An 18,651-nucleotide genomic window follows, 5' to 3' on the forward strand; every position below is an offset into this window, starting at 1 on the left:
GGGGGCTGGACCCTCATTATGTCCAGCTGTGTGGCAGTATTCAGATTTGTATACAAATATGAATACCCTGAGACTATGACAGGATATAGGCACCAAAGCTCTAGTGACACCAAGACCATTCCCAGCCACAAAACAAAACAAAAAGGAATTTAATGGTTGTTGTGGGTTTTTTGGGCTCTTTGGCCATGTTCTGAAGGTTGTTCTTCCTAACATTTTGCCAGTCTCTGTGGCCGGCATCTTTAGAGGACAGCACTCTGACAAGTAGCATGGTCCCAAACCATGTGTTGTCCTCTGAGGATGCCGGCCACAGAGACTGGCGAAACATTAGCAAGAACAATCTTCAGAACACGGCCAAAGAGCCCGAAAAAACCACAACAACCATTAGATCCCGGCCATGAAAGCCTTCGTGAATACAAAAAAGGAATTTCACAGCTTAAATAAGTGACCTTCAAAATATCTCTATCCTATTATTTTTTTGTTGGCCAGGAATGAGTTAACATTTCAATTGGATTGTGCTTGACAAATTCAAAATTTCAGCTTACCTAAGACCTGGAGCTGATTTCCCCTTTGAATACTTGTGTCAGGAACCTGGTCTCAGAAATCCTCAGAAGATAATGTTTACTAAAAAATACTTGCAGCTAGAAAAAAATACAGCTGCTCTCTGCTTTTATAGTACAGAAACGCTTTGAAGATGGCTTACAAAATTGTAAGTAATTCCTTGGTGACATGTGGCAAAATGTCTCCCTTTCTGGAGGACTATCTTTCCATTTTTTACTCCTTCCATAATAGCTGTGAACTTTTGTTTTCTCCCTTGCCCATACAATACATTATACTGTGTGCCTGACAAGCCTGTTCCATGTATACTCAGTTTATAACTAAATCATTGTTTTTCCCGTTTAGAGGACTTTTTTGTGGATCAATATTTCATCCCCTACAGCCTGGGTTCTTTCCAATTTGTTTTTAAAAAAGCATTCTCTTTCAAGATGAGGAAGATTAGTCTTATCAGTTTATATGAACTACACTTCTCCTTTGAATTTCATGGATCTGAACAGGACAGTTTTGGTTATATATAGTTTTTCTTTTAAATAAATAAATAAATAAATAAATAAATAAATAAATAAATAAATAAATAAATAAATAAATAAATACTGTGTGTCTGGCTACCCAAAACCAGAGGTATGAGTTCAAGACTGAAGTGGTCTCCTTGCCCCCAAACACAACATGTCTAGTTCAGCCTCTAGTTCAGGGGCTCATAAGGACCTTTAAAACAAAGCAAAGCAAAGCGTGCTGCTTATATACTGCCCTATAGTGCTTCAAGCACTCTCTGGGTGGTTTACAAGTTAATTATACAGGCTACACATTGCCTCCACAGCAAGCTAGGTACTCATTACACATGGTACTGTAAAGAAAGGATTGTCAAAGCTATGGAAAAGAACTCTGATAGAGAGAACCGGATGTGTGTGTGTTTTTTTTTTTTAATCAGCTGTTTATACTTTGTAGTTATGTTTTTTGGGAGCATAAGATTTTGAACTACCAGGGGGTCCAGTGTTGTTGAAGAAAGAAGTGTATTTTAAATCTGGGGACATTTAGGATTGCCTGTTTCTGAATGAGGGGAAGAGTTTTACTTTTTTTAAAAATCATAACTTGAAACCCTTTTGCCCAAACTCCTCCGAATTTGGCAAAGGGGGCAAGAACAAACTGTCTGCTACACCTGTGCTAAATTTGGTACTGATCCAAAGCCCAGTTCCAAAGTTATAATTTTTTGTTTGGGTTGTCCCTGGTTTTAGTGTTGCCTTGTAGAATATTGATTTGCTCTGCTGCACAATAACACAGGTAGCAGAATTTAGCTCTGCTCTGCACAGAATATTTTGAACTTTGAATCAGCTCTAATATCAGTGCTGGAATGATGTCAGCACGGAGTTATTCTATTGAACTTGGCATTTGCTCTTTTCATTCCCACTGTTACTATTAAAAAAAACAAGGTGGGAATGACGGAAACTCTCATGGAGTTGTACCTTCCCAGTAATAAAAACCTTAGAGAATCAGGGTTGTTTGCTCATGTCTGTTTCATAGAGGTCAAATCCAGGGAATAGAGGTCATGCTTCACCTGCCATGAAATTAGCAGAGCCCACATCATGGCTACTGGGACTCAATTAAAAGATACGTTATTTAGAAGACTTGGTCTAATTGATGCATGTCAACAGCATGACCTACATCTTTGGAGTCTAAGCAATGTTTAATTTTTAGCTCACATTTTCTCCGCTGTATGATTTAGTGTTAATCAGTGCTATAATTATCATCTTTTTTTAAACTTCATCATAGATGATGCATTGTTTTCAGAGGCACTGTACACAAGAGAATTGTTTTATTACTGATGGAGGTATTTTGACCTCATTAGCTGAGCAAAGAGTAATGCGTTTGAACCATGGACCCCAAGGTATAGCAAAGTCTCATCTCAGTGCAAAACCATCTACTATGAAAAAGACAGGAATCTATAGACTGTGTGAAACAAGATTATTTAGACCTACAGGGCCAGTAATAAGTACTGTTAAAAAAAACAAACCACTGAGATTTCATAGTATGTTTATGAAGAGAAAAAGACATATGTGGTGTCTAAAGCTGAATTTCTTTATTATTTTCAGGTATTTACATTTGTAGTAAAATGTCTTAATTTAGATTTTGTTTTAAAAAAGCAAATGTCTGGATTTTCAAAGAACACATTAGGCTACCTCTGAATAAAATGAGTTTTTAGTTTGGGATAATATGTTATTATATAATAAGGTCTAGCTTGAGGGTGGAACAACTGTTGAGAAATGCCGCTGTCTGACATGTTGTATAGTTACTTATCAGTAAACCTAGCCCATGAAATTTCCAAAAATGCCTAAGGAAATGTTCTGTCAAAGACCAGAAATGATAGATAGGCCTCCTAATGGCTATCGATTTTCAATGGAAAAAAATTAGACATCTAAATATCATCTTCCACATGGCAAACACATGCCTTAGGAACTTAGCACCCCAGAATACATTTACTTGAATGTAAGGTCCATTAGTTTCACTGGCAGAGAGACAGAAACTAATTGGAAAATGCAAAAAAAACAAACAAACACCACTTTCTCTTTTGAAGGAGTTGTGAAAAAGAAAATGTTCTTGGAAACAAACAAATCCAAAATGGAGAGCCCTTGAATGCATCAGGTCATTCTTAAGTATCAAAATAATCCTTTACAGCACCTCCAGGTATTTTCCTCTTGTTTGTGTTGCCATTAATTCCATTGGAGCTTCACAGTAAGTGTTCTCATTTTGTGCTTTAGGCTTTTATGTGATCCAACCATTTATCACCTATTTTCACATTTTATTTAAAAGATAAAAGTAGGCTAGAAGACATGAGCCAATAGTTCATCAGTCCAGTTTTCTGTTTCTGCCAAAGGCCCCTTCTAAACGTTACAGAGCAGAGGTTCTTAATTGTTAACAAACCTGACTCAATAGCATAGAAAAGGTTTTCACCTGGCAACTTGAATCAAGAGATCATAACACCTTTCAGTAGGTAATGAAAGGTAGGAATCTTCTTCAACTCCCCTATGGTGCAGCCACAAAACTAGTGTCAGAATAGGGATCATTCTGCTCAGAGGTATTCTAGTTCATAACTTTCAGCTAAATATTGATCAATTCAGTCATTTTATCCTCTCAAGCTCCACATCTGTATCTGGGAGTATCTCCATAACCTTGCCTTCATAAACTTGCTTTTCATTCTTTACTTTTTGATAGCAACTTTTCTGATTTGCCACTTAAACTCTTCAATCTTCCTGATAATTCTACCTATCCGGAATAGAGATGATAAAAACTGGGAAATTTTTTTTAATGATGCTTGAAGACATAGCTTTTTAGGCAGGCTTTTCCGGACTTTGTATCTGAATAATGTGTTGCACTTTCAGTGTTTATTCTGTTCTGCCATCTTGCCTCTTAAACTGTTTATGTCTGTGTTGATTTTATTTACAGTGTACATTGTAATTCTGATTTCTGATTTTGTGTCTGATTTTCCATAATCAAGTTTGATCTCTGTTACTGATGGTTGTGATTTGTTTATTTAATTTATCTGATTATGATTTCTATTTTTGCCTTTTGTTTTTTTAGTGTAAACTGCTCAGAGTAGCCTTCTAGCCAGATTGGTGATACAGAAGTTCGTTAGTTAGTTAGTCAGATGATAGATAGATAGATAGATAGATAGATAGATAGATAGATAGATAGATAGATAGATAGATAGATTGATTGATTGATTGATTGATTGATTGATTGATTGATTGATTGATTGATTAAACTTTTTTTAACTCAGTGGGCACTGATTTTAATGGACTGATTTTTATGATGAATTGTCAAAGGGTTCAGTTAGTTTTTGAATTTATTTTTTAATCTGTTTTAAGAAACACTTGTAAGCCTCCTAGCATCCTGTTCTTTAGTAAAGAAGTGCAGTAGGAATGTAATAAGGTGTTTCAATGTGGGTATCCCTCTCATATTTGATTGTTTTAGGTCACTTTAGTCAGCCACAGGGAAAGCAAAGGAAAATACTGGATTCTGGTCAATGGGAGAAGTCATCCAGCTGGCACTCAGCATCATCAGTCTTTAGTAGAAGAGGAGAACAGAAACAAAATACAGAGACAGGCACACAGAGAGACCCAGAAGGGGGAAAAACAGGCACACACAGTCAGCTCAGTCACAACTTTGTGCTCTGACACATGTAAAAATAGGATAGAATGAGTTGTAAGGCAAAGGGAAAAGCTGATCCTCCTGAGGTGTTGTAGGAGAGGGTTATAGGTCATTGGGAGAGCATGTGATTTGCATGCAAGAAAGTCCAAGTTCAATCTCCAGCTCAAAAATACTGTCTGATAGCAGGGAATTAGGGAAGGGAGGGAGGGGAAGAACTTTCCCTCCAAAACTGAATTGCTGGCTGCTGACATGATGGAATCAGATGATCTGACTCAGAGGCCTAACCCATCTCCGTTTACTCCACATGGTCACAATGGAGACTGTGCCAAAAGATCTGCCTGCCATGAGACTTTCGATGGTTACAGATTCCCAGGGAGGAGGAATGCAAAAGAAGGGGGGAAAGGAGACAGAAATGCCCATGAGAAAGTTTTAGTATTGTGGTGCATCTCTCAGTGATGAGGTGTTTGTGTGTACCTATCATTTCAAGGTACTGTACAGTCATCTGTTTGGTAGCTGGCAGCCCTTCCACCAGCTTCTCAGACTTCAGTTAAAGCCTAGGGAGAGAAGTGATGAGGTGAAAAATTCCATGGGCTTTTTCCATGGGCAACCAAAGAGGGAGGGAGGGAGGGAAGGAAGGAAGGAAGGAAGGAAGGAGCATCCTCAGCCATGTTGCTGGAAGCTCAAAAATTTAGCCAAAATAATTCCAAAGGATCCTGTGAATGAGACACAAAAATGGGAGATGTCAATGGAATTTATTTGTCTTTAATTTACTTCATGGGGAAATAGAACTTTGGGGAAAGTGGAGAAAATATGAGGCGGCACCAACGTCACCTTTTTCCTGAAACTGACCATACTGTTTTCCTTCACGCCTCCTAAAGAAGGAGATTTACTACAAGTATATGCTGTATAGACATAATTTGCCTACAAAGACTTCTTAAAAAATGTAATACTTGGCAGCTCTGAGGAAAGATGCAGATCCCTGAAGAATGGTGGCTATTCCTGAGTGAAAATTTATCAGAAGACATTTTTTTCTAAAAATAAAAAATAAAAAAAATCCTAACTTCTAAGTAAGAAAAATAAGGGATATAGCTGCACACTACATAAGAACGGTAACTTTAACTTTGGCATCAGAATAGATCCAAGTCATTCACATATTGATTGATTAATGAACAGCAGAACATTTTGATTATACAGCAAAATCATTACACCTGTAGGAATATATACTCTGTAGAAAGAATATATACTCTGAAATAGTTTTCTTTTTATATAAAATTATTTCTCATACTCCATTCATTTCCCCCCTGTCAGTCTCCCCTCACAATAGCACATTGTCAAAATTTCCTTTGAGGCACTTAACACATTTTTCTGTGATGTTATCTAAAAAGTGACAGAAATGTATCACTTACTAAGGTCTCTTAAATATTGCATTTAAATTTAAACCTTTTGCAAAAATTCTTCTGTAAATAAAGTTTAAAACATATGCCATAATTTGGATTCTGCTTCATTTATAGCAATACTGAAAATGTTTTTATTTTATTAGAAAGATTCATAATGAGTTTCTGGCCTATTGCTGAGTCCCTCACCACCGCCACTTTGGTAACCCTTTAAAACCATTTATATACAAACGCAGCACACAATTCATTGGAGAAAAAGGCCACAACTTTATTGGTTGCAGCAGTAATCTCTGGCCTTGCATTGGGAAATTGGACCCATTGCATTGTGAGGCCTGCCTGCCTCCATGATGCTTACCACCATAGTCCTCCCACCCCGGAATAATGAGGCAAGACTCAAGGATGCATTGAAAACAGGGCCACACTTTATTAATCAGAACAGTTTTTGACTCTCTGGCCCTCCAAAGAAGCACATAGGGCTTGTGGTAGTGTGGAATGATGCTGGAAGCGAAGGTCTCACAGGACCCCTCCTTGACGACAATGGGCGAGTGTCCAGCTCCAAGGTAGTGCAGCCCCTCTGGGCACACGTCCTTAGCTGGCCATAATTTAGGTCTCAAGTGAGGCCTGCTTCCTGTCAACTCTCTGGCCACTTGCCTGTGCACCATCTGCCCTTAAAGTAAATACCAAAACCCAGGGAACCTGAGACATCAGTTTGTACTTGGAAGTCCATTCCCAAGCAAACGTCTGCTCTCCAAAATAAAACCCCATCATATCCGCCTAAAAATGTGCTCCAAACAGATCCTGCTTCCCATGATTCTTGTCCTATGCAAAGGCATTCATAATCCACTCATGGCATCACAAAGCCTCCTAAGGAAAGCCCTACCTGGTGCTATCACCCTACAAGCAAAGTTCAGATGTCTCACTATTTTCTGCAATTCCCTAAGCATGACCTTCTTTTTGCCTATAAGATTTTTAAATCTTTCTTTGAGCTCCCTCAGTTTATTAGCAGGGAGATGACATGGCTGTGCCTCAGTGTCCAGTTCTATTCCCAGAAATCTCTGGATGGGCAACGGTCCTTCCGTCTTCTCTTCCGCTTGTGGCAGCCCTAATTCCTTAGCCATGTCCTGGAAGGCCCTCAAGAGCAGCAAACACTGTCCAGACCATATATTCTCGAAGGCTTTCACAGCCAGGTTGTTGTGGGTTTTTCGGGCTCTTTGGCCGTGTTCTGAAGGTTGCTCTTCCTGACGTTTCGCCAGTCTCTGTGGCCGGCATCTTCAGAGGACAACAACCACTGTCCAGACCGTTTTTCCCCACATACAAGAAAATCGTCCAAATGGGCCTTGCTAGCCAATCAGACCCTGCATCTAAGGTTCCACTCCAAAAAGGAACTGAAATGCTCAAATGCAGTGCAGGAGATGGAGCAGCCCATGGGTAGTGCCCTGTTGATATAATACCTGTTTTCGAAAAAGAATCCCAGCAAGTCGCAATTCCCTAGATGTACCAGCAGCAGATGAAAAAGCAATTTAATGTCAGCCTTCACCATCTCTGCCCCAAAACCACATGCCTTAACCATGTGCACTGCAAAGGCTGACATTAAATCAGCTTTTCGTCCTGACGACAGGTGTTGCCTACAATTTAGTCGGAACCAGGACAACATAAATCATTTTGTTCATCCTACACATTTTGTTAATCCCCTGTTCACTTGATTTTTAACATCCTTTTAAATAATGGAACAAAAATGTGCCAGAGGAGGAGGGAAGGAGAAGGTCACTACTGTACTTCCTCTGATGTGGCCCTCACATCCTTTCTTGGTGGTGGTGGAACTCTCTGGTATTATGTGTCACCCCCTGTAAAGGTCTTATCTAGAAATGTGGCTGTTCCAGCTAACACTGAGGGCAGGGAACAATGGAACTTCTTATGTTACTAAGCCTTTCTAGTGCTAAAAATTTTTTGCAGCACTTTCCCCTTGATGGTTTTGCAGAGAAACTAGGATCTAGAAGCCCTGGTTAGATCTGTGATCTGTTCTCATCTTTAATTACTGTGTACTGCTGTTAGATATTAGCAAATAGTAATAACACACAAAAACCAGGCAGTGGGGCATCTGTTGCATACAAGTTGCAGAGAAGTCACTATCTTTAACAGTCAAGTCAAAAAGGCACAAGTCATTTATTCAATCAATGTACATGGATTTGTTATTTGGAAAAAGCAAGATATATAGGCATCAGATTTTTTTTCTTTCAGATCAATGCCTTATTGCTCTGAAAGAAAAAACAGAATATATCGCAGTATGAAGAGGGCCGTAACCAGGACGTATACTCTTGCCATTGCTTTTCACTTTGCACTCTAAGAACCACTTTAGACAAGCACTCACTGTTTCAAATGAAAGCATCATTGTCAACAGAGATGTTATCAACGACATCTGATAGATGGATGATACCATTTTACTAGATGATTGTTTAGATGACTTGTAGGGAATAGAAATGACATGAAGCAGCTTTCCCAAAATGATTAACGTAATATTCAACAAAAACTTAAAACTGGCATGGAGCATAGGTATGGTGCTATGCATTCTCAGTTCTACCATAGGTTCTACCACAGGTTTTAGCAGAGTCTGTTATAGAGAAGAAAGCACTTAAAATATGGATTAAGCAGAGGATGCTGGGAAATCTCTGGAGTGAAAGCTTGATCAATGAAGAAGTACTAAGACAAATGAATAAACCAAAAAATAATAAAACACATAAAATGGAGAAAACTGAAATGTTTTGACTATGGAAATGTGAAACAAAATTACAGGTTGTTACGGCTGTTATTCAAGATGAAGTAAAAGTGGAAAGAAGTACAAGAAGAAAAAATCTTAACTGAAGAACTGCGGTGATTAGCTTGGATGCAAAAAAAATTTATCTAGAATTATAATAGTTATGATAACATCAAATCTTTGTTAGAGAGGAATAAGGAAAAAGGGAGGAAAGTTGTCATTCTTTTTCAGGTCTGTATTTTCATGAATGAAGGGAAAATTATGTCACTTGATTTCCACCTAATGTATATGTTGCACTGTCATGGGCCACTATTAAAATGACTCATGAGATGTAATAAATAGACTACACTCTGTGGAGTAATAATGTGAAGTATAAGCCAGGCTTACATTTAATTTAAATTATTCTGGCAGCTTAAGAAGTTGTGGTTTACCCACTGCATTAAGCTTCAGATCAAATGCCTTATTTCCAATCATCAGCTATCACCCTTCATTCTCCTGCTCGATGTTAGACATGTAAGTCTTCTAAAAATAATAGCCGAAGGTTCTCATCGGAGAAACATCAAATATCATTATCTAACTTAAAAATTAAATGAAAATGCTCTTATTTAAGGCCTGATATTGTCAAGGCCCAGGAAATGCATTTCAACAGCACTTCAATTCCAGCTTTCTTCCCCCACTCCCCAATATCTGGATGAGTGCCCACATTCCATCTTTGCTGAAACCAGCACACTCAGGCTTCAATGAAGACAAGAAGACTTAATTTCTCTCTCAAAAATTAGAGTGTATCTTATGAATGGATCAGAATTGCTGGGTAGAATTGTCATGTTTTATCATTTCTCAGGCTGGACATTGCAGATCATAAACAGCAGAAGAATAGGTTTCTTTTTCAAGTTTTGATACGTGTCTACTCAACTTTTTGAAGCTCAGAAATAACTTTAAAAAGAGACACTATTGGTTATAGCAGATGATACTAGGGTGAATAATATACTTTTATATCTGCTTTGCCACAATATTTTTAAAAGATTAAAATGACAGAGAACGGCATGCCCAAATCCACTAAGCTCCTAAGTTAATGCTTAATAGCACAGTAAAACAACACTGGCAGGAATATTAAGAAAGAAGCAAAATCTCAACACAGAAAAGCATTTTCAATTATTATTATGGAGATCAAATTATGTTAAACCACTTTTCTTTCTACCGCTGTTTACAGAAATCTGTTTTTCCCTCCCATAAAGAATATGGTTTTTATGGTACTTCAATATGATGCACAATATGATCCAAAAGCTTGAAGTTGGGATAAAAGTCATGTAGCTACAGCTCTCATAATGAAGCAAGCCTTCCCTATCTCCAACTGTTTCATCCGTTAAGGATTTATTTCTTCCCATAGGTATGTCCCAGGTGTTTCAGATCTCAACAGATGGGAAAGAAAGAAAAAATCGCACAAGAATCAGTTAACACCAATTACTGCAAACAACAAGTGGCTGAGAATAAAGCCTCGGCTGGGCAGCCACATACATATTACCTAAAAAGTAAGAAGTATCCCAATTTGTATGGCATTTGCATATGGTAATTTATACCCAGAGATTCAATTTTAGAAATTTAAGTAGAATACAGTGGCTGAAATCCAGAAGTAAGTTGCAACAGTAGGCCTATTGATTTAATGAAACTTATGGAAGAGTTGACTCACCAAATCTCTACTTATTCAATGGGGCTACTCTAATTGTGACTTACTTCTGGGTTTCAACCACAATGTGTTACTGTAGCATAACATATTGCACCCAGCTGACCTAGAAGTCTGCTCATTTTGCTCCTCAGGTGCTAACTGTAGATGGGCCGCCTTTCCAAGGCCCTACTTGCCTTTTCAGACTACAGCTCCATAACACCTTACCACTTGCCATGGCAATCTGGAGCTTCTGGGAGTTGAAGTCCAAAATATTTGGAAATCAAAAGTCGTCTCCTCTCCAACCCACAAACAAAACATGCCTTTGGACAGAAGCCTGACAGATTTTCAAATAGAGGACCACCCTTTGTAACAGGTAAATGGCCTCTGTGCCTCCTTCTAGCATAACATATGGAGCTAAAACAGATTTATTCAGAAATACACATCCCCAGACTAACATCTCCTTTAAACTGCAGAACTGTCTTGTGTAAGTTTATATACTGCATGACATGGGCCTTTGCTAAATAAATGCAGAGAAACTTGAACCATGAGTGAATCTCCTTTGAGAGCAGGCCTGAACACAAAGTTTTATTATACTTAAAGGTTTCCCAATTCCCATAATTTAAAGAGCATTTTTTATTTTAAAGGTATGTCCATTAATCCATCACACACATAATGGATGTTCTTTATCACTTAGACCATTCCAGCTTTACTGCACAACTCAGTCATGCCACTTGCTTTTGGAATTCCACTTTGGCACCCCTAATTATCATGCTTTCTCACAGCAATACTAAAAATAAATGGTAATTGCACCTTTTGGGAAAGTATCTTTTAATTACCAACTCATTCTGTTTCATTTGAGGTCGGAGATCTTATCAAGTTATTGACACATCAGCATTTTTTAAAAAAATTGGGAGGATGGTATTACAAATGTATTCCTTTCCTCTCCCCTTTATTCCCTTTTCTGAGCTGCCCCGTTTGTAAAATTTGAACAAATTTTTGTCATTTTAAATTACTTTTGAGTTGAAAGGAGTTTGAGGGGCATGTCCTCAGGCAAGAGGCTCAAACATGTAAACAACTGGGTTTGGTGGTCATGTCATGGTTGCAGATCCACCAGACTATACAATACAGTAGGACCACGGTATTTACCCAGGATCAGTTCCAAACCCCATGCTCGTGGATGCCAAAAACGTGGATATAGAAACGCTATATATAGCATAGTCTATGGTTCCATCTAGTGGCCGGTTTTGATAATGCACCTTGAAAATGCATATTCCTGGGGGGGGGGGTTAATATTTTTTGCAGTGGATAAGTGAAACCATGGGTACTGATACCACAGTCCTACCGTATGCTTCTCATCTTTTGTTTAAAACAAACTACTCAACCACTGACAGCATCTGAGTGCCTCATTTTACAATCCAAACAGGACAGGACAGGACAGGCCTTACTTCAAAGATTTACGCTGTGTTGTTAAGCATTTCTTGGTGCTCTATCTGAGGAGGAAAGTACACAGGAAAATGATCTCAACTACTATTGCCTATTCCATTTCATCCTCATTTGGAAAAAAAGCCCCCAGGGATAATTTTTTGGTAAATATATGTAAATGCAACATTAAAGCAGCAAATCATGATTCCCTGACACTATTAATGATTAGTTACATTATTCAAGGCTCTAGTACTAGATGCTGAAGGTAATGTGGCAGTTTAGGCTCATACCACCATATGTGGTGGACTTCTTCAATTTATACTCATTTTTGGGCAAAAGTATTCAAGCAAATGAGAAATGATATAACTGAACAGCCTATATATGTGGCCCCCATGTTAGGTACTCTATGTGTGTTTACAGACAAAAATTGCAGCCTTACGCACAAGGGCCTGATCACCTTTGTGTGCCTGGCTGCAAGATTAGAGATAGCACTGCAGTGGAAAACTAGTGGAAACATTTCTATAGATAACTGGAAAGTGGGTGGTTTTTTATGACTATAATAGAAAAGCTGTTATAGCAGCTACACAGCAGTTAAGGAATGCCCCATGGCCTTCATTTATTCTTTATATTGTTGTTGTTGAGTGGTTGTGTCCAACTCTTTATGACCCCATGGACCAGAGCATGCCAGGCCCTCCTGTCTTCCACTGCCTACCAGAGTTGGGTCAAATTCATGTTGGTGGCTTCAATAACACTGTCCAACCATCTCATCCTCTGTCCCCTTCTCCTCTTGCCTTCACACTTTCCCAACATCAGGGTCTTTTCCAGGGAGTCTTCTCTTCTCATGAGATGGCCAAAGTATTGGAGCCTCAGCTTCAGGATCTGTCCCTCCAGTGAGCACTCAGGATTGATTTCCTTCAAAATGGATAGGTTTGTTCTCCCAAGTAGCCGGCTCAAGGTTGACTCAGCCTTCTAGCCTGCATAATTAACTTATAAACCTCCCAGAGAGCGCTTGAAGCGCTGTGGGGCGGTATATAAGCAGCACGCTTTGCTTTGCTCCTTGCAATCCAGGTGATTCTCAAGGGTCTCCTCCAGCACCACAATTCAAAAGCATTAATTCTTTGATGGTCAGCCTTCTTTATGATCCAGCTCTTACTTCCATATATCGCTACTGGAAAAACCATAGCTTTGACTATGCGGACCTTTGTTGGCAAGGTGATGTCTCTGCTTTTTAAGATACTGTCTAGGTTTGTCATCACTTTCCTCCCAAGAAGTAGGTGTCTTTGAATTTCATGGCTGCTGTCACCATCTGCAGTGATCAGGGAGCCCAAGAAGGTAAAATCTGTCACTGCCTCCCTTCTATTTGCCAGGAGGTGATGGGACCAGTGGCCATGATCTTAGTTTTTTGATGTTGAGCTTCAGACCATTTTTTGTGCTCTCCTCTTTCACCCTCATTAAGAGGTTCTTTAAGTCCTCCTCACTTTCTGCCATCACAGTTGTATCATTTGCATATCTGAGGTTGTTGATATTTCTTCCGGCAATCTTAATTCCAGTTTGGGATTCCTCTAGTCCTGCCTTTCACATGATGTATTCTGCATATAAGTTAAATAAGCAGGGATGCAAGGCTTACTCTGGTTGCTGAGGCATGTATCTCTAGGGAAATCCCATTATCAGAGGGAAACATGGTAACTAGAAGGAATAGATATCTAGTGTCCCTCTATACAGCAGTACCTTGACTTACGAACGTCCCTACTTACAAACATTTCGACTTACAAATAGCTCTGGTTGCAACTTTTTGCTTTGAGTTGTGAATGGAGCTTCCACTTATGAACAGAAACAGGCAGGGGGAAAAGGCGGCAATTCAACTTTCTAACTGTAGGTGATGACAAGGCTGCTTCTTTGTGCTGTAGCTCTCTCTGCAGTTATAGGGTGTGTCGCAGTAGGAGGCTTGGGAGAGCCTCCTGCTTCGGAGTGAGCCTGTGTGTGTGTCTGCAGGGAAGTAAGCTGCTGTTTTCTCCTTTAAAAACTGTTCTGAGTGGGGTTTGATGGCTCTGCTTCGGAGTGAGTGTGTGTGTGTGTCTGCAGGGTGGGTTTGTTTGTGTACTCTGCTTCGGAGCAAGCGTGTGTGTGTATGTGTCTGTATTTTTGGAGGTTTTCTTCCTTCTTAAACCTCAGCAACGGAGGTGGCGCTAGTGTCTGTTTGTTTTTTGAGTTTTTTTCTTGAAGCCTCAGCAACGGAGCACCTTCTGACTGGGCTTGCTGTTCTCTCTCTCTCTCTCTCTCTCTCTCTCTCTCTCTCTCTCTTTTTTTTTTTTTTGTTATTTTTTTCCTCTGGGCAGCGGGGGGGAGCCGTGGCTGCTGACCGGAGTGAGGGAAGCTCTGGAGGAGCAGGAAGAGATGGACAGGTAGGCAGGTGAGCGCTTCCCAGCCAGGTCTCTTGCCCTGGCCTGTTCACTTCGGCCAGTCTTTGAGGCTCCCTTTCTCTCCTGGGTTTTGTTTTGTTTTGCAGCCGCAGTGTGTTCCTATGGGGCTTGCAGTGTTTTATTTTTTATTTTGGGGGTATTTTTTTCCTTTGGGAAGAATGGATTAATCGGTTTTCAATGCATTTCTATGGGAAATGGTGCTCCGACTTACAAACATTTTGAGTTATGGACACTGTTCCAATACGGATTAAGTTTGTAAGTCGAGGTACCACTGGATTTGTCCAGAAAGGAATCTATATGATACACCAGGCCAAGCTGCTGAAAGGCATTCCATCCTACAGAGATCTAATCACAAAGCTGGGTTAAGCCACACCTTCATCTTTAGCCTCACAACAGCTTTTGAGGTTTGGTGATGTGACAGTAGTCACTCGGTTGGGGCTCATTCTCCACTCAGATCTTTAGAAAAATTGAATTAAGCAAAGACATATGGCCTGTAAGACAACTGCTAACCTTTTAAAGGCATTTTTGTAAATATGAAAATAATATCCAAGAATCAAGCAAGAGAGCAAAATCTACAAGTTTAACTAGTAGATTAAACTAAGAAAGTTCAAAAAGGCAAGCGAAATTGAACCAATAATACATCTGCCATCTCTGTTGAACAATATCTTGGTGTGAATTATCCCTATTTGATGCTTAGAGCATGAATATTGGATTGAAGGTGAGCATAAGAGTGGGTTTGCAATGCAGTCAACATTTCCTCTACGCTGTGCATGCACACACTGACCCAGAGCTCCATCGGGGCTGCGCATGGGCAGCTGGTTTGTTTACTTCCTGTTTCAAATGAAGCCCCACCCCAAAAAGCACACAGGGAGTGAGACTCCTGTGCAATAGACAGAAAATTGGGAATGCTGAATGCAGTAGAACATTGTATCTCCTTCCCATTCCACGATACATTGCCATCATGTGAGAACAAAACTCCTAGCCTTTGGCTCTGCAGACAGAAACCATCTTTCTCAAAACAACTGAACTATTTTTCAGCACTAAATATTAGTGCAAGGATGCACCAGGTTGGAATGGTCAGAAGCCTCTGCCAGCACAACTGCTGTGCTGTGGGTAAACAGTCCACTGAAGAGATTCCCCCCCCCCAAAAAAAAAACACACACACATACAAAAAAAAAAAGCCAGAGAAGGGGATGAGGGGGTGTGAAGCTGATCCAAACCTCTCTTGGCCCAGACTTCCAGCCATTATGAAGCATGGCAGGGTCAGGTTATTTCTAAGTAATTTCCAGCATCTCTAGGCTGGGAAGGGCTTAGATTCAGCACCATTGACTTCATATCAGCTTAGTCAGACCTCAACTACCGTAGCTAGTTAGGATGACACCCTTAATTAATTAATTAAATACTTCACACTGTTCTTGATTAATATCCTTTAAGTCGCAGATCTGACTTAACAGCCATGCTTATAATGCAGTTCTATGAATGGATGTCCCACATATCCATGAGAGGATTACATGTGACGCCTTGCACTATTCCAATTCACCTGCTAGAGAACATCTCGAGAGATAAATATTTATATGCTTTCCTAATTCTAATTAACAGAAAACTCTTGCTATAAGGACCTAACATACAAATAAGACATGTAGTGACACATCTGTGTATTATGTCTCATTATTAAATATCATTAAATGCTTGTTCTGCACTGCCAAGTAGATTATTTAATAATGCCATCCACTGAAGTGTCATATCTGAACCACAGAGTAGTTAATACATTTTATTTCACTGCTGCAAAAAGGAAACAATGGGATAAAGACATCAAGTGAATTCAAACCAGATTAATAAAACAATGCCCAAGTTCTATTTATGGACACTTTAAATTAAGGGTGTAATTCTCCTTTCATTATCTTCTGAAGATCCATGACAGCTGCATAAGATGGGACAATTGTGGTATCTGTGATTCATTTACAGTATATGTATATTTAAAAGAAAAGAAAAACCCTGCTTTTCCACCAAAAAGGTACCAAGAGCTTCCACCATCTCTCTTGCAGCAGAAAATTCAGCAACAGCAGTAACAGCAGGGTGTGGTAGTACAGATGGCACAAAAATGGTTCCTAGATCAGTGGTCCCCAACCTTGGGCCTCCAGATGTTCTTGGACTTCAACTCCCAGAAATCTTGGTCAGCAGAGGTGGTAGTGAAGGCTTCTGGGAGCTGTAGTCCAAGAACATCTGGAGGCCCAAGGTTGGGGATCACTGTCTAGATGACTTGCTCCTAAGTACGCACGCTACACATGTAGATGAGATAAGTCCTATGGAAGTAAATGAACCTGGCCTTTGAATATACCTGTGTGCAACAAGTGTCCTCTCAAAGTTCTCTACCTTAGTTATTGAGTGAGAAATTTTGAGAACCATTTTATTCCATTTTTTATAGAGACAGGATAAACTGTTCAATAGTTTCTCAGGGTGGGACCAACAGTTTTGTTTTGCTTCTGCTTCTACACAAGTGGTAGCAGCAGCAACTGTATCACAAGGCTGGCTCCACAGTACCCTGTACTTAGTATTGCCCGGGGGGGGAGAACAAGTGTTACCCTGTGATGCGAGGGAGGAGCAAGCTGCCACCGCCTCCCTCAAAATGATGAATATTTGAGGAAATTTCTGCAGAGTGGTGTTCCTTTGATGTGGGGGGAGGAGCAAAATCTCAAAAATCTTCTATATTGGTTCACTTTTGGAAAAGACACATAAAGAAGCATTCAAAACATCTACAATCTCAAAGGCCGATGTAGCCTTGCAACTGATATGTTAAAAATATGAAATCTGTAAGAACCTTCAAGCCGAAGCCAAAACAATTTTAGTTGTGCAAGTGAAATACTGTACTCTAAGGCTACATGACAGAACAACTAGAAAAATTTTGCACAATCAGGAAGTGTTATATTTGGCTATAGGTTGATATAGCTGATATAGAGAACTGGAGTAGTTGTCCTGGTATGGGATAGGAGAGGATCCAGCAGAGACGTTGCTTGCCTTTGGCATTTTACGTTCATTGCAATGGCTTCATACATCATCAGAAGTAATGACAGGCACACAAAAACAGTTCTCGTTACGAAAACTTGCTAATGGTTTTGTTCTTGGAAAAGCGAGTAGGATGGGGGTTATTTAGATTTTAATAAACTAAGAATGGCAAGTTTTGGAGGGGAAGTTGGTTAAGTGGCTGAGAAACAACCCTGTTAAAATGCTAATGAGAAATTCAATGGCTTTTCTTGGGTAAATACTGTATTTTATTAAAATACTCTAAACACCAGCAGAAAAGCAGCAGCAATGCTGTAAATATACAGTTCTATCTGTGGACAGACAACCTATACAGGATTCACAGGTACATAGTGATTATTTCTGTGAGATTTTACCTGTGACATAACCTATGATTCCCACTTGACAGAGGCAGAAATATTCTAAATGTGTTTCTGAAGAAGTATGTTCAAATGAGGGAGATCTCTGGTGGCAAGGACAAGGTTGCAACTGAACAAGTCTTTGTGTTCAAAGCCTTAGTAAATTAAAGATTATTGGCACCTTGTTTGTTCTATAGGTATAACTGGTTTGCTTAAAGCAAGACATGTTCTTAGTATACCATAGGAAAAAATATCTTCTCTCTCCTTATTGATCGTTCTCTGTGATTGATGTTAATTTTTCAGACCATCCTGAAAAGAGAACATATATGTTACAAGATAGTGATCCAGGTCTTTGTTTGCTCAGGAACAGGACTCTGAACAAAACAAACTTTTGTATATTTTGTATTCTTTTTTGAGTTTCCAAGTAATATATCCCAACCTATGTCTCTTGCTTCAAAGATGCATAGAACTGAATGGGCCCTATCATACTATTAGGCAGAGGGAAGCAGGGGCTGGAGATGGACAGCAGCAGTGAAGTGCTTAAGGGCACAGCTATGCGTTCAACATACTTTGATCAGTAGACACTGATCCTTTCTGTCATCAGATACAGCAAAGAATATTGTAGTATAATCATCCTGAATTAAGCTTCAGTTTGTGTGTACAGCTTTGGTACCTACTATTGTCCAACTCCTAAGGCAACTGACTAGCTGTGCTCTGGAGTCTATTTTTAAAGTTTATTCATCATTCATCTTATAAAGCTCAATGGGGGGGGGGAGATTCAGGACAGTTCAAAGGCAGTCTACATCCTGACCCCCATTGTTCCACTCTGAAACTCCTTCGATAGGTTGCATGTTGGTGAGAAAATTTTGTGAGAGGAAAGGGAAAAAAAGGCTTGTTTCCTTTAGGGCTGATTAAGCATGGGCAA

The 18,651-nt window shown here is 39.6% G+C and overlaps 1 long non-coding RNA gene across 1 annotated transcript in view; it reads left to right on the forward strand.

Moving 5' to 3' along the window:
- The first annotated feature begins 1,510 nt into the window (after positions 1-1,510).
- LOC144589098 (uncharacterized) overlaps positions 1,511-18,651 on the forward strand; it is a 35,952-nt gene continuing 18,811 nt past the window's right edge. Inside the window, exon 1 of the long non-coding RNA XR_013545004.1 lies at positions 1,511-10,880. This is a non-coding gene — a long non-coding RNA (uncharacterized LOC144589098). The remainder of the gene's footprint in view (positions 10,881-18,651) is intronic.

This window comes from Pogona vitticeps, chromosome 4 (assembly GCF_051106095.1).
Source record: "Pogona vitticeps strain Pit_001003342236 chromosome 4, PviZW2.1, whole genome shotgun sequence".
Lineage (NCBI taxonomy): Eukaryota > Metazoa > Chordata > Lepidosauria > Squamata > Agamidae > Pogona > Pogona vitticeps.